Raw genomic sequence first — 12,075 nt, 5'->3', positions numbered from 1 at the left:
ATATATATATATATATATATATATATATATATATTGCCCCTTTTTTACATTTGAGCCCCTGCCCCTGAAGAACTCTCTGCACGGCCCTGCTAATCACCTTTAAGAGTACTGGCCCATTATGCACTGTGTGCAAGACTGAAGCAGGTGGTGTGTTTAAAGTGTGTTTGAGTATGCAATAGTGGTGTGTCTGAATCATAGTGAACAGACTCATAAACACTGCGGAAGCCCTCCTTCTTGGCCTTGACCCCTGTGCACCCTTCCTCCCTCCCTCTGTTCTCTCTCCCTTTTGTGTGTGTGTGTGTGTGTGTGTGTGTTTGTGTGCTAGAAAATGTCTGCCCTCCCCGAGGGCTCAAGACCGAGACCTGGTCTCTAATGAGACATGGGTCACTATGCCCAGTCGACCTCAAGTTACACACACACAGTAGGCCTGAAGATTAGAAGACACTTGGTTAGCTTGAGTGGGTGGGTGAAAATGATAGGAAAGGAGAGGCGTGGAAGATGATAGGGGAATGAGAGATACACTTACAAAAAACTAAGGCAGTACTGTGGTATAGGGAAGGTAATAGCCTACCAAAGATCTCTGCACCATGGTATCAGAGTTACTTCAGAAACAACCATAATATTAGCAACAGAGGGGAGAGCGGGGCACAACCTAACGCTTTTGGACTAGTTTGTGTAAATCCACTTGGGGATCAGAGTATTTATTTTTCCCCACATTAATTTCACACGTCTCTTTTTTCTTGATTTACCCTATTGCCCCATAGGTTTGCAACATGTGAGGGGCAAATTGTAACATGACCAAATGACAGCTTAAAATGTTATCTGATATAATCAAAAAGACAAACTAAAATATTTTGTCAATAAAATACAATTATTAACTTTTTTAAATAAAATAATGGGATTTTTAAATAATTAAAAATATACTAATTTTTGAGTTTGACAACAAACACATCGCTAAATACAGCTATTCAGCATAGTTCAAAACATGATAATAATAATAATTTCTGAACATTGATTCTCAGTCATTATTCACCTTTTTATTGTAGTTTCTCAAAATAATTCATAAAAGTATAGAATATAAAAGCATAGTTCTTATAGGACGCACCCCATCTGCACAACTAGGCTTGTCTTCTGCTGGTTAGATCAGTATTAAAAACGATCTCAACTGTTAAATAACAGATATAAGATTAAAATAATAGCAGATTTGTCTTATTTTAAATAAGAGATGAACAATAAACTTAAGTAAGAAATGTACTTGCCATGGTTAAATAAATGTTCAGTGATATCTTCCAAAGATTTGTCATCCTGGCATGTGTGGAAAGTTTTAAACCCACTGTAAAAAAAAAAGTTGAGAAAACTTAAAAGTTTAAGGCAACTAGCTGCAGAACACTTTTGAGTTTTCTCAACTTAGGGTCAATTAGTTGTACAAACTTTTTTCATGTTAAATAGTTGAATTAACTTTAAAAGCTGAATTTGTCATACAAAACATAAGTTGGATTTTTACAGTGTAGTTGAATAAACTTTGAAAGCTGAATTTGTCATACAAAACATGTTACAACTAACCCTGGGTTAGGTTTAAAAGTTCGGGGCCAGTAATTTTTTTAATGATAAATTAATATATTTAGCAAGGTCACGTTTTAGTCCAGATGATGATAAGCAGAGGCGAAGAAGATCAATTATAAGTCCTTTTATTAAACAAAGTAAATTCAGATAATCCAATAGCAAGAAACATAATGAAACAATGTGTAGAACACAATACCAGACAAACAACTGAATGAAATGAGGAACTTAAATACACAGAGTGAATGAACTCAACGACGAACAGGTGACAACTAATTAATCAAAAACCACGGTAACAAATGAAGAGCGGGAAAATGAAACAAAGGGAAACAGGTCTGAGATAAACAAACTAAAACAAACAGGGGGTTGCCGTCAAACATACACTGAACTCTTGGTTGATTAACCCAGACCTTGCTTACTCGAGGTATGCTGGTTCCAAAAACGTTCAGCCAACCCAGAGTATGTTAACAGTTAACACACAAGACAATCTCAACAGAGTGACAAATCGACGAGTCACCATGGAAGCGAACAAGAAAAAGCGTGCCACACTACTTCTTTCTTTCTTGTTTTGTTTAATGGCTATTTATAGAGCATATTGTCACCTATTTGGTGGCTGTGCAATAATTTTTTATCTTTTCATTTAATAATCTTTAAGCACTGTGAATAGGAACTATATTTGTTTGATGCTAATTATAGCTAATAAAAAGAGAGACTGATTAAACGAAATAAAAGTCTGTGCTTGGAAAGATAACATGGCTGGAAAAGTGTATTTTTTATGTTTGGTCATTTTGCTTCTACATTGCTTGAAAGGTAAGATATATCATATATGACCTATGTTTATTTTTTATTATAGAAATACTTTATAGCATAGAAAATGTCCTGTTGCAAAAATAAATGCAGTAATAACATTACCTTGTTTTGCTTTATTTATCTATTGTGGGTTCCGCACTGGAGCCTCATCAATATGCATTGAACACTTTTGAATCAAACTAACCCTGGAACAGAACTTGCTCCAGAGCAGGTTATGTTCAGAAAGTAAGTTGCAATGGTTACTTAAAGTTACCTCCATTTTTGGAACTGAACTTTGAGGTAATCTGCTTACTTTCTCCTAAACATACCCAGGTATGTCACATAACCTGCTTTCTTGAATACCCCTTAGGCAGTCCGGGACAACATTAAATTGATCAACTGTAGCTTTTCCCACAGTAAAGCTATTTATAAAGTTACAAAGGATTTTAATTGAAAATAAATGCTGTTTTTGTATTTACTTTCTTTTCATCAAAGAATCCTGAAAAAATGTAGCACAGTTTCCACAAAAATATTATGCAGCACAACTGTTTTCAGAAATGTTTCTTCAGCATATTAGAATGATTTTTGAAGGATCACGTGACACTGAAGACCAGATTAATGGCTGCTGAAAATTCAGAATAATTACATTTCAAAATATATTATATAGAAAACAGTTAATAATATTTCACAATATGACTTTCTACTTATTTTTGATCAAATAAACGCCATGGTGAGCATAAGAGACTTCCTTTAAAAAAAAAAAAATCTTACTGCAAACTTTTTAATGGTAGTGTAAAATGACAAAAAAAAACATGGTACGTTGATGTGTACCATAATTGATGATCATATTCCTTTATAGTGGTATTTGCATGGTAACTCAAAGTTCTTCAAAGAATACTATATTATTAACATGGTAAATACAATGATGGAGAATAGTTTCCATTTTATTGTACCATATTTATATGGCATTCCAAAGTACTTTAAAGAATACTATGGTATCAACAGTACACGTCGAAAAAAATGCAACAGTACAGTGTTGGTAAGTTGGAAAGTACAGTTGGGTGGGTTTACGGTGAGTAACAGGAAAAGAGAAAACAAAATGATGTCAAGAACTGGGGTGGAGGGCCTCAAACAAGAGAAGTAAACAGCAGGAGAGAGGATGTTTATCTGTGTGTGTGTTTGTGTGTGTGTGTGACATCACCGGGTTGGCTGTTGATTTGGGAATAAATTACATATGGGTGGAGACTCACTTTCAACTCACAAACATAGAAATGTGGCCTGATCAGTCACCTGACGCTGACGACACCAACACACAGGCACAGCGATTAAAGATTTACCTATCTTTCTCTATCACAAACACAGACACAGAAAGACACTTAAAGGGACAGTTCACCCAGAAATGAGAACTCATGTCACTTAGCCTTCTGATGTCCCAATCCCATAAGACATGACACTTAATCCATACGTTATATGGTTTGAATTCAATATCATATTTGTGACATTAAAAAAGTCATACAGTTTTGGAACAACATGAGGGTGAGTAAATGGCGACCGAATATTAATGTTAGTTTAACCATCCCTTTAAAAGATGATTTCAATTGCTCACATTCCACAGAGGCAAATATTCTGAGATAAAAGAGACCAGCACAGTTTGACACAGATTACTCAGTGAAATAGACACAGAGAAAATAAAGGGAGGAAAAATAAAAGAGTGGCACAGACAAGAATAAAGAAAAACAGACGGGGGACTTAATGCCAATGTAAAGAGAGAACAGGCCTGACGAGTTGAGGAAAGAGGGGAAAAAGGAACGTAATAAATGAGGGAAGGACAGACGGAGACAGTGAGCAAATAAAGATGAAAAAAGCTCTGACAGATACATAGGAGAAAAGAAAATGAGACAGTTGATTCCGACTGTTGTCTGATCCGGTCTAAGGCAGTTGGCCCTTGGCTTCTTACCAGGCGTAAATGTACAGTAATTCAAAGCATGCGACTTGACGTCGGCTGGGGGGAATGTGTGTGTGCTGTGGCCAAGCACAAAGAGTATGCATCTGTCCCTCCAGAAACAGACTAATTCACTCAAACAAACAAGGTCCCTCGTAAGACTACTCATCAACACAGGTGATGAAATGATTTACACTAGTAGATATGCTTATGGCGACTCTAATCTGATTGTTATACTGTCCGTATAAGACAGTCTGTGTTCCACCTCTGTGCCTGAGGCTTCACCCTCAGAAGTACTGATGCCCATCTAATGTGACACCCCCCCCCCCCCCCCAATAGTCAATATATTTAAGTCGAAGCAAAAATCGTAACAAGGGGGAATGTAAAATGGTTAGTTCTGAATTATGCAAAAGATTCTGTTGCTACCGCACACTGTAAGAAATTACCTTATGTTTTTACATTGCTTTAAATCATCAAAATAAGTTAAGCAAGTTAATTTAAGAAAGGACTTAAACAGAAGTCTAGACATTTTACTTTTGTTTTGAATTTTTTGTTTGTCACTATGCACAATGCTGATTCTCATTAGATTCTCAATTTATGTAATACAGAAATGTATCCAGCGACATAATATAATAAAGTATTTTTAAATGTATTAAAGTAAAAAGTTTTGATTTTATATACACTCTAAAAATGCAGGGTTTTTTTAACCCAAATTTGGGTCAAATATGGACAAACCCAACCACTGGGTTAAAAATGTAATTAAACTAATTGAACCAACTGCTGGGGTTGTCCATTTTTGAAATACCCCAGCCTTTTTTTTTTAATGATATAATACAATTTATTATAGAATAATTTTATATTAATACAAAAAATATAAAAACATAAATAATAAAATAATTCTGAAAAAATAAATTAAATAATATATATAAATATATATTATTTAATTTATTTTTTCAGAATTATTTTATTATTTATGTTTTTATATTTTTTGTATTAATATAAAATGATTCTATAATAAATTATATTATATCATAATTTTTCTATTTTTAAATTATTTACATATTTAAAAAAATATTTGGATAGCTATATACTGTAATATGGTATGTATATATTATTCAATATTATTATACAAATAATATATACATAAAATATTATATATCATGTTATATAAAAAATATTATACATTAAATAAACTTTACTTTGGAGGAAGAATTGTTTACATTTGAATAAAGAAGAAGAACAGCTACTGGTTCTAGTCTTTGGGCCATCACAACTTGCATGTTACTCCAAAGTATGGGAACAAATATCATTGCATTAAAACCAAGGCAATAGCATGGTACTTTTTTGAAAGTAAGATTAATCCCAAAAGAGAGAAAAGGGTAGCACTTTATTTTACGGTCTTTTTCTGCATGTACATATATGTGCTTATTATAGCAATTACACTAAATGGGTTATAACTAGGTACTAACCCTGAACCTATCCCTAAACCTAAACCTAAACTTAACCCATGTAGTTACCTTATATTACCAGTACTTCTTGAGTATCTACACATTGTAAGTACACTGTAAGTATACGTACTGTAAACTAAAGTATAACCGAGAAAAGCAACCCTGTGCCTGCTCAGACTGTGACATTTAGTTCTAGCAAAGCAATTGGTTGCCGATTTCAAGTTCCATTATTTCATTGTTCCGAGTTCACACGTTTTCGTAACATTCATCATGATGGAGTAGGATTCATAAAGACATTCCTCCGGGTTACATTTCAGCATGAAGTCTGCTGCAGACAATATTCCACATCTTCAGGAATGAACTCATGGAAGAGTGCACAGCAGGGCTGAAATGGAAAAGCCAGCCATGAAGAGATGGGGGGAGGGGAGTGGGGGATCTAGATATCACGAAAATAATCTCACTCTGTATTTTACAGTATGTTTACTGTAGGATTGATTAAAACATAAAATCCTACAGACTCCATCCCGTCTCGTCTCCTGTCTTCTGTCCGTCAGCCTGGTTACCGATCTTCACTCTTTGAGTTCTCCATCGCCTGCAAGATACCACACTCTGAGTCTGCACCAGCTAAGTCACCATTACCATTCAAAAAGTCACCATCAACTTCCATTGCCTGGTTCACGCTGCTCCAACCACACTGTTTATGTTTATTATGTTCGTTATGTTTTGTTCTTCTAGATCATTTTCAGGTGAGCTGTTAGTTTTATTGCTCTTATATTTTGTGATATGCATTCCTGTACCTCAGTTTGCAGAGCTTGTTTATAGATGGTACATTTGTTCTATACTGATTCTAATAAGGAAATGCAGTAAAGGGTGTTTCCACAAAAAAAAAATCCTTAATTGTAAAAGAGTTTTTTTCTCTTTCTTGCCCTCTCTTTACTATTTTTCCTTTGTTTTCTTTTTCTCTATCTTTGTTTCCTTCCATCTCTTTCTCTCCATCTTTCCTCTATCATTCCAATAAGATCATCTGTACACTACATATTACAAATTTGTATGTTGTGCTGCTTTAATATGAATAAATTATTTAAAATGCAATGTTTTTATTGGGTTTTAATGTTTACAGAGACTGTAATTTTTACAAAATTATTCTGGCAACCCAGCTGCCAATTTTTTTTTGTAAAAACAACGAAATAAAAAACAGAGACAGCCGCCCACGGCTAAATGTTCCAAAATGAAAAAAAAAAAATCCAATCTGTATGCTGTAAAATGCACCATAAAGAGGAGAATCTCAGCTTTTCAGAAGTATCTTGATTATTCAGAGGCTCCGTGGTGAGCATGGATGCGTAATCAGCATTGATTCGTCAAGGAAATGCATGCGGGTTGTTCCCGCAAACGATTGTTGATCATTAGTCCCACCCCATGTAAATGGAAAATTGGGACTTCAAATGAGCTAGATGGAAACATAATGTTCTCCTGTTTAAAATGACATATGACACTTGATGCTAACTGCTAGAATGGGTGAGAAAATCAAAGAAAAGTAGAGGCAAGTCAGGCACCCCAAAAATGTTCTAGGTCTTTAAGGGTTAAAACATTACATTTTTACAGTTTATGTGAATACTCACCAAGACTGGCATTTTGACATTATTTTGTGTGTATTTGGCTGTTTAAGCGCAATAAGCAGCGAAAATAAACTCTTTATGTGCGTGCACTTTGGGTGTGAGCACAAAATCTGGAGGATTTTTAAAAAGTAACATTATGCACAATTCATGCAATCCCACGGCGAAATTCAAGCCCTGTAACACCAATAATATTCGGGTTTGTGTCAACTTGCTATCGGAGAGATGAGAAAGAGAGAAAGCGCAGCTGGTATTGTGTTTCTACTCTGTGGAAAATGAATATTGGAAGCGAATATTGACAACACTACATTGCCTTTTATTATATTATTTATTATTACTAAAAATTGTATAAACTATATATAAAATTTAACCCACCAAAGTGGCTAGGAGTGACTGTGTTACACACCACTACTGAAATTCACCCGCATTTGGCGGGTGTTAATGTTAAGCCCTGAATATACTATAATATAATATTAAAACCAGGCTTTTTTTAACATTATTTTACAGTAGACCACATGCATTGTCCTATTATCGAATTTTTAATCAGGGTAACCAATGTTTACTGCAGCATTTATACATGGTTTTCAGTCAATATTTCCAACTTTCCTTAAAGTGCATCTAACAAACAACTAATCACTTCCCTATGAAAACAAAAGTGATGAAATAGAGAGAGTTTGTGCTTGTTTCCAGGCTACAAAGGAAGTAAATGGCAAAACAAGGCAGTGAGCAACAATCCAGACAACAATCCTTTTTTGAAAGGTCTGCCCTCATGAGCCTCACATGACTCCACTTTCCCCTGCTCCTCTTTTTGTCTCTCGCTTTCTTTCACTACACAAAGCCTCGTACTTGAGCGTTATCTAGTTATCTCTCTTGCTTGAAATTGCTGTACAGTTATACAGTTAGCTGTGACCTTTCTTGCTCGGTGCATTGCTCCCTCTCTCTCTCTCTCTTTCTTCGTCTATCTCTTTTTTCCCTCTCTCTCCTTCTTCTCTCCGGCACACAGGCTCCCTGTGTGTTCTGGACTGAATGGCATGCAAATGGAGTGGGTGTTTGGGAGGCCTTTCATCCGGCCCTGAGAGAGTGAGTAAGAGAGAGAAGAGAAAAGAAAAAAGGAAAAGAGACAGTCATCTTTTATCCATTTGAGTGAGAACAGTTGTCCCAGCAGTTAGTCGGTGAGAAAAAGCAGGGTGGAGGTTGCCCTGTAGAGTTTGACATCTGGCGGACATGCTGTGTTCATTCGAGTCACAGGCTCATTTGCCCCTGTGAACAGCAGGGACAAAGCGTCCCACTCACACAACACCGTGAATACAGTGAAACCTTCATTTAATGAACAAAAACCGATGAGGACGCTCAAAAAGCCTATATACTACAGTACGTGCAACCTCAGGCCAGGCTTAAAGGGATAGAACTGGCTCTTTAAAAATGAGCTGCTAGCTTTGTAATTACTGACTTGTGCCGTGTGGTGGATATGTTTGCGGTTTAGCAAACTAGAACCTCCTGAAAGCGCCTGAGGCCTTGAGTAAATTATTCCCCCGTCGTGTCTTGTGACTTGATCCATATCTGATTTGGGCCCCTCAAAGCACAAAGGAAAAGGGAAGTTTTTCATAAGGACATATGCGGTTCCCTCTACTGGGAGGACATAAACTTCACAGGAGCCAATAATTTGTCCAATAATACATTTGAAATTGAAGTGTGAAGACTCTAGGGGATCGGCTACAGTGTTTGAATTATAAGGGACTGGTGACTGAAATGTTTGTGTAAGGCAGTCATCGCCACACAAAAACCCGGAGACCTGGATTGTTTAGGTTAAGACTTCGAGTGGGAGTATGAAGCTCCAGGGAAGTGCCAGAGGCCCAGGCGGGAGATGTCGGCACTGGCTGAGGCCTGTGACATCTGGAATGGCATCCTTCCTTAATGTAAACATCATTGTGTCAAGCAATACCTGCTTCACAACACTGATCTAAAGTGAGTGCATTTCAAGTGTAAAGTACTGTAGAAAATAAACGCAGTTTACCTAAACAAACAAATAAATCAATGAATAATAATGTTTTATGAATCAAAACTGACTTTATTCACTATATTGCCAAAAGTATTGGGACACCCATCCAAATCATTGAATTCAGGTGTTCCGATCACTATCGGTGTGTAAAATCAAGCACTTAGGCATGTAGACTGCTTCTAAAAACATTTATGAAAGAATGGGTCACTCTCAGGAGCTCAGTGAATTCAAGCGTGGTAGTTGCCACATTTGTGATATTTCCTCACTACTAAATATTCCACGGTCAACTGTTAGTGGTATTATAACAAAGCAATTGGGAACAACAGCAACTCAACCACGAAGTGGTTGGCCACGTAAAATGACAGAGCGGGGTCAGTGCATGCTGAGGCGCACAGTGCGCAGAAGTCGCCAACTTTCTGCAGAGTCAATAGCTACAGACTTCCAAACTTCATGTGGCCTTAAGATTAGCTCAGGAACAGTGCGTAAAGAGCTTCATGGAATGGGTTTCCATGGCCGAGCAGCTGCATCCAAGCCTTACATCACCAAGTGCAATGCAAAGCGTCGGATGCAGTGGTGTAAAGCACGCCACCACTGGACCACGTGTTCTCTGGAGTGACGTATCACGCTTCTCTGTCTGGCAATCTGATGGACGAGTCTGGGTTTGGCGGTTGCCAGGAGAACGGTACTTGCCTGACTACATTGTACCAAGTGTAAAGTTCGGTGGAGAGGGGATTATGGTGTGGGGTTGTTTTTCAGGGGTTGGGCTTGGCCCCTTAGTTCCAGTGAAAGGAACTCTTAATGCTTCAGCATACCAAGACATTTTGGACAATTTCATGCTCCCAACTTTGTGGGAACAGTTTGGGGATGGCCCTTTCCTGTTCCAACATGACTGCGCACCAGTGCACAAAGCAAGGTCCATAAGGACATGGATGAGCGAGTTCAGTGTGGAGGAACTTGGCTGGCCTGCACAGAGTCCTGACCTCAACCCGATAGAACACCTTTTGGATGAATTAAGAGTTGAGACCGCGAGCCAGGCCTTCTCGTTCTACATCAGTGCCTGAGCTCACAAATGTGCTTCTAGAAGAATGGTCAGAAATTAAACCTTGTGAAAAACCTTGTGGAAAGCCTTCCAAGAAAAGCTGAAGCTGTTATAGCTAGGGTGGGCCAACTCACTATTAAACCCTACGGATTAAGAATGAGGTGTCATTACATAGTTAATTTGCATGTAAAGGCAGGTGTCCCAAAACTTTTGGCAATATAGTGTATTTTGAATTATGGATTTACAACGCCTGTTCCGGGGCCCACTATAGAGGACCTCAGCAAACAAGAGGCCTCAAGATGACCTCAAAGTATTTAAAATAAGACCAAAAAAATCCTCAGCTAAAACAACTAAACTGTTGGTTTCCTTTGAAAAAACATTTTCCACACAGTCTTGAGAAAGCCTGGATATACCAGGAAGCCTCATTTTAAGTGTGATTTCTTGACCTGGAAAAGTAAATTATTTCTAACTTCATGGACATTTGAAACATATATATATATATATATATATATATATATATATATATATATATGAATGTATGAAGACTTCAGATGCAAAAGCCTCAAAGTCCGTCTGACGTTTGTCGTTAAAATAAGCATTTTTGTCAGGCTTCTATGTATAGGTTTCTACCTAAGTACCGGTACTTCTGAATGGGCTGAGGCTGGGATTTAGTGGGTTTGAAGTGAAATTTAGTGGGTTTGGAGTGGCTTTTAGAGGCTTTTGCATCTGAACTCTTCATATATATATTCCAGTAAATCACAAACAGCTGGAAAAGTCATGGGGATTTCGAATATTATTGTGAACAATGGTGGGCCTTGGAGTAAAAAGGGTTGAGTTCAGAGTGAGAAATGGAGGAAATATCAAGTTATCTGCCGCCCTCTGGTGTTAATAATCTATTACTGCATCGCCACACATCACACAGGCCATGGATGGAATATAGCGTAGGCTACTTGCACAACGCGCAGTAGTCATACAGTTTACTATCATTTAAAATAAAACACATTATGCAACAAAATGATTCAACTTCATCTTTGTCATATGACCTTTTCACATGCTATTCATAAAAATAAATATGTACATTTTAGATGTTTATCCGATTGCTTTATCCGGCAATATAGGGAGAGATAGGCCTATATGGAATAGCTTAGGACTTTACCACAATGAACAATTTTGTTGCTACTAATATAGCAAACCTTTAATAGCAGACTTTTAAAATAGTCATCCATCTTACATTCCCCACATTTTTGTAAAATAATAATAATACAAAATAATAATAGCCTAATTATAACCTAATAATAATAATTGTTTAAATCTAATAGCCGTTCAGCTCCCAATGCAGTGCGGGATAGTCCTACTATTTCATACTGCATAGTCTTACATCATACATATTTGACATGCCTCTTTTTAGATACCATATGGTACGCCTATTCGGATATTCAGTGTCCACAAATGCTTCATACACTGATTTTATCTCAACATTTAAAATAAAACCTTTTCTTGCGATTCTGTGCTGCTTCTATGCAAATAGATGCGTACATAAAGGAGCAATGAAGACATTTTTTTCACTGCCAATGAATAAATAAATATTTATTCAGATGAAACTGGCTCTAGCACCTTTTCTCTTTCGAAATAACATCATTTTCGCCTTTTTTGTTCTGAATGATCTTTCAGAAGGCAACATATAG

The sequence above is a fragment of the Gobio gobio genome (genome assembly GCF_949357685.1).
Source record: "Gobio gobio genome assembly, chromosome: 14".
In the NCBI taxonomy this organism is placed as follows: domain Eukaryota; kingdom Metazoa; phylum Chordata; class Actinopteri; order Cypriniformes; family Gobionidae; genus Gobio; species Gobio gobio.
The sequence above is the reverse complement of the archived record's forward strand: the minus strand, read 5'-3'. Positions refer to the sequence as shown.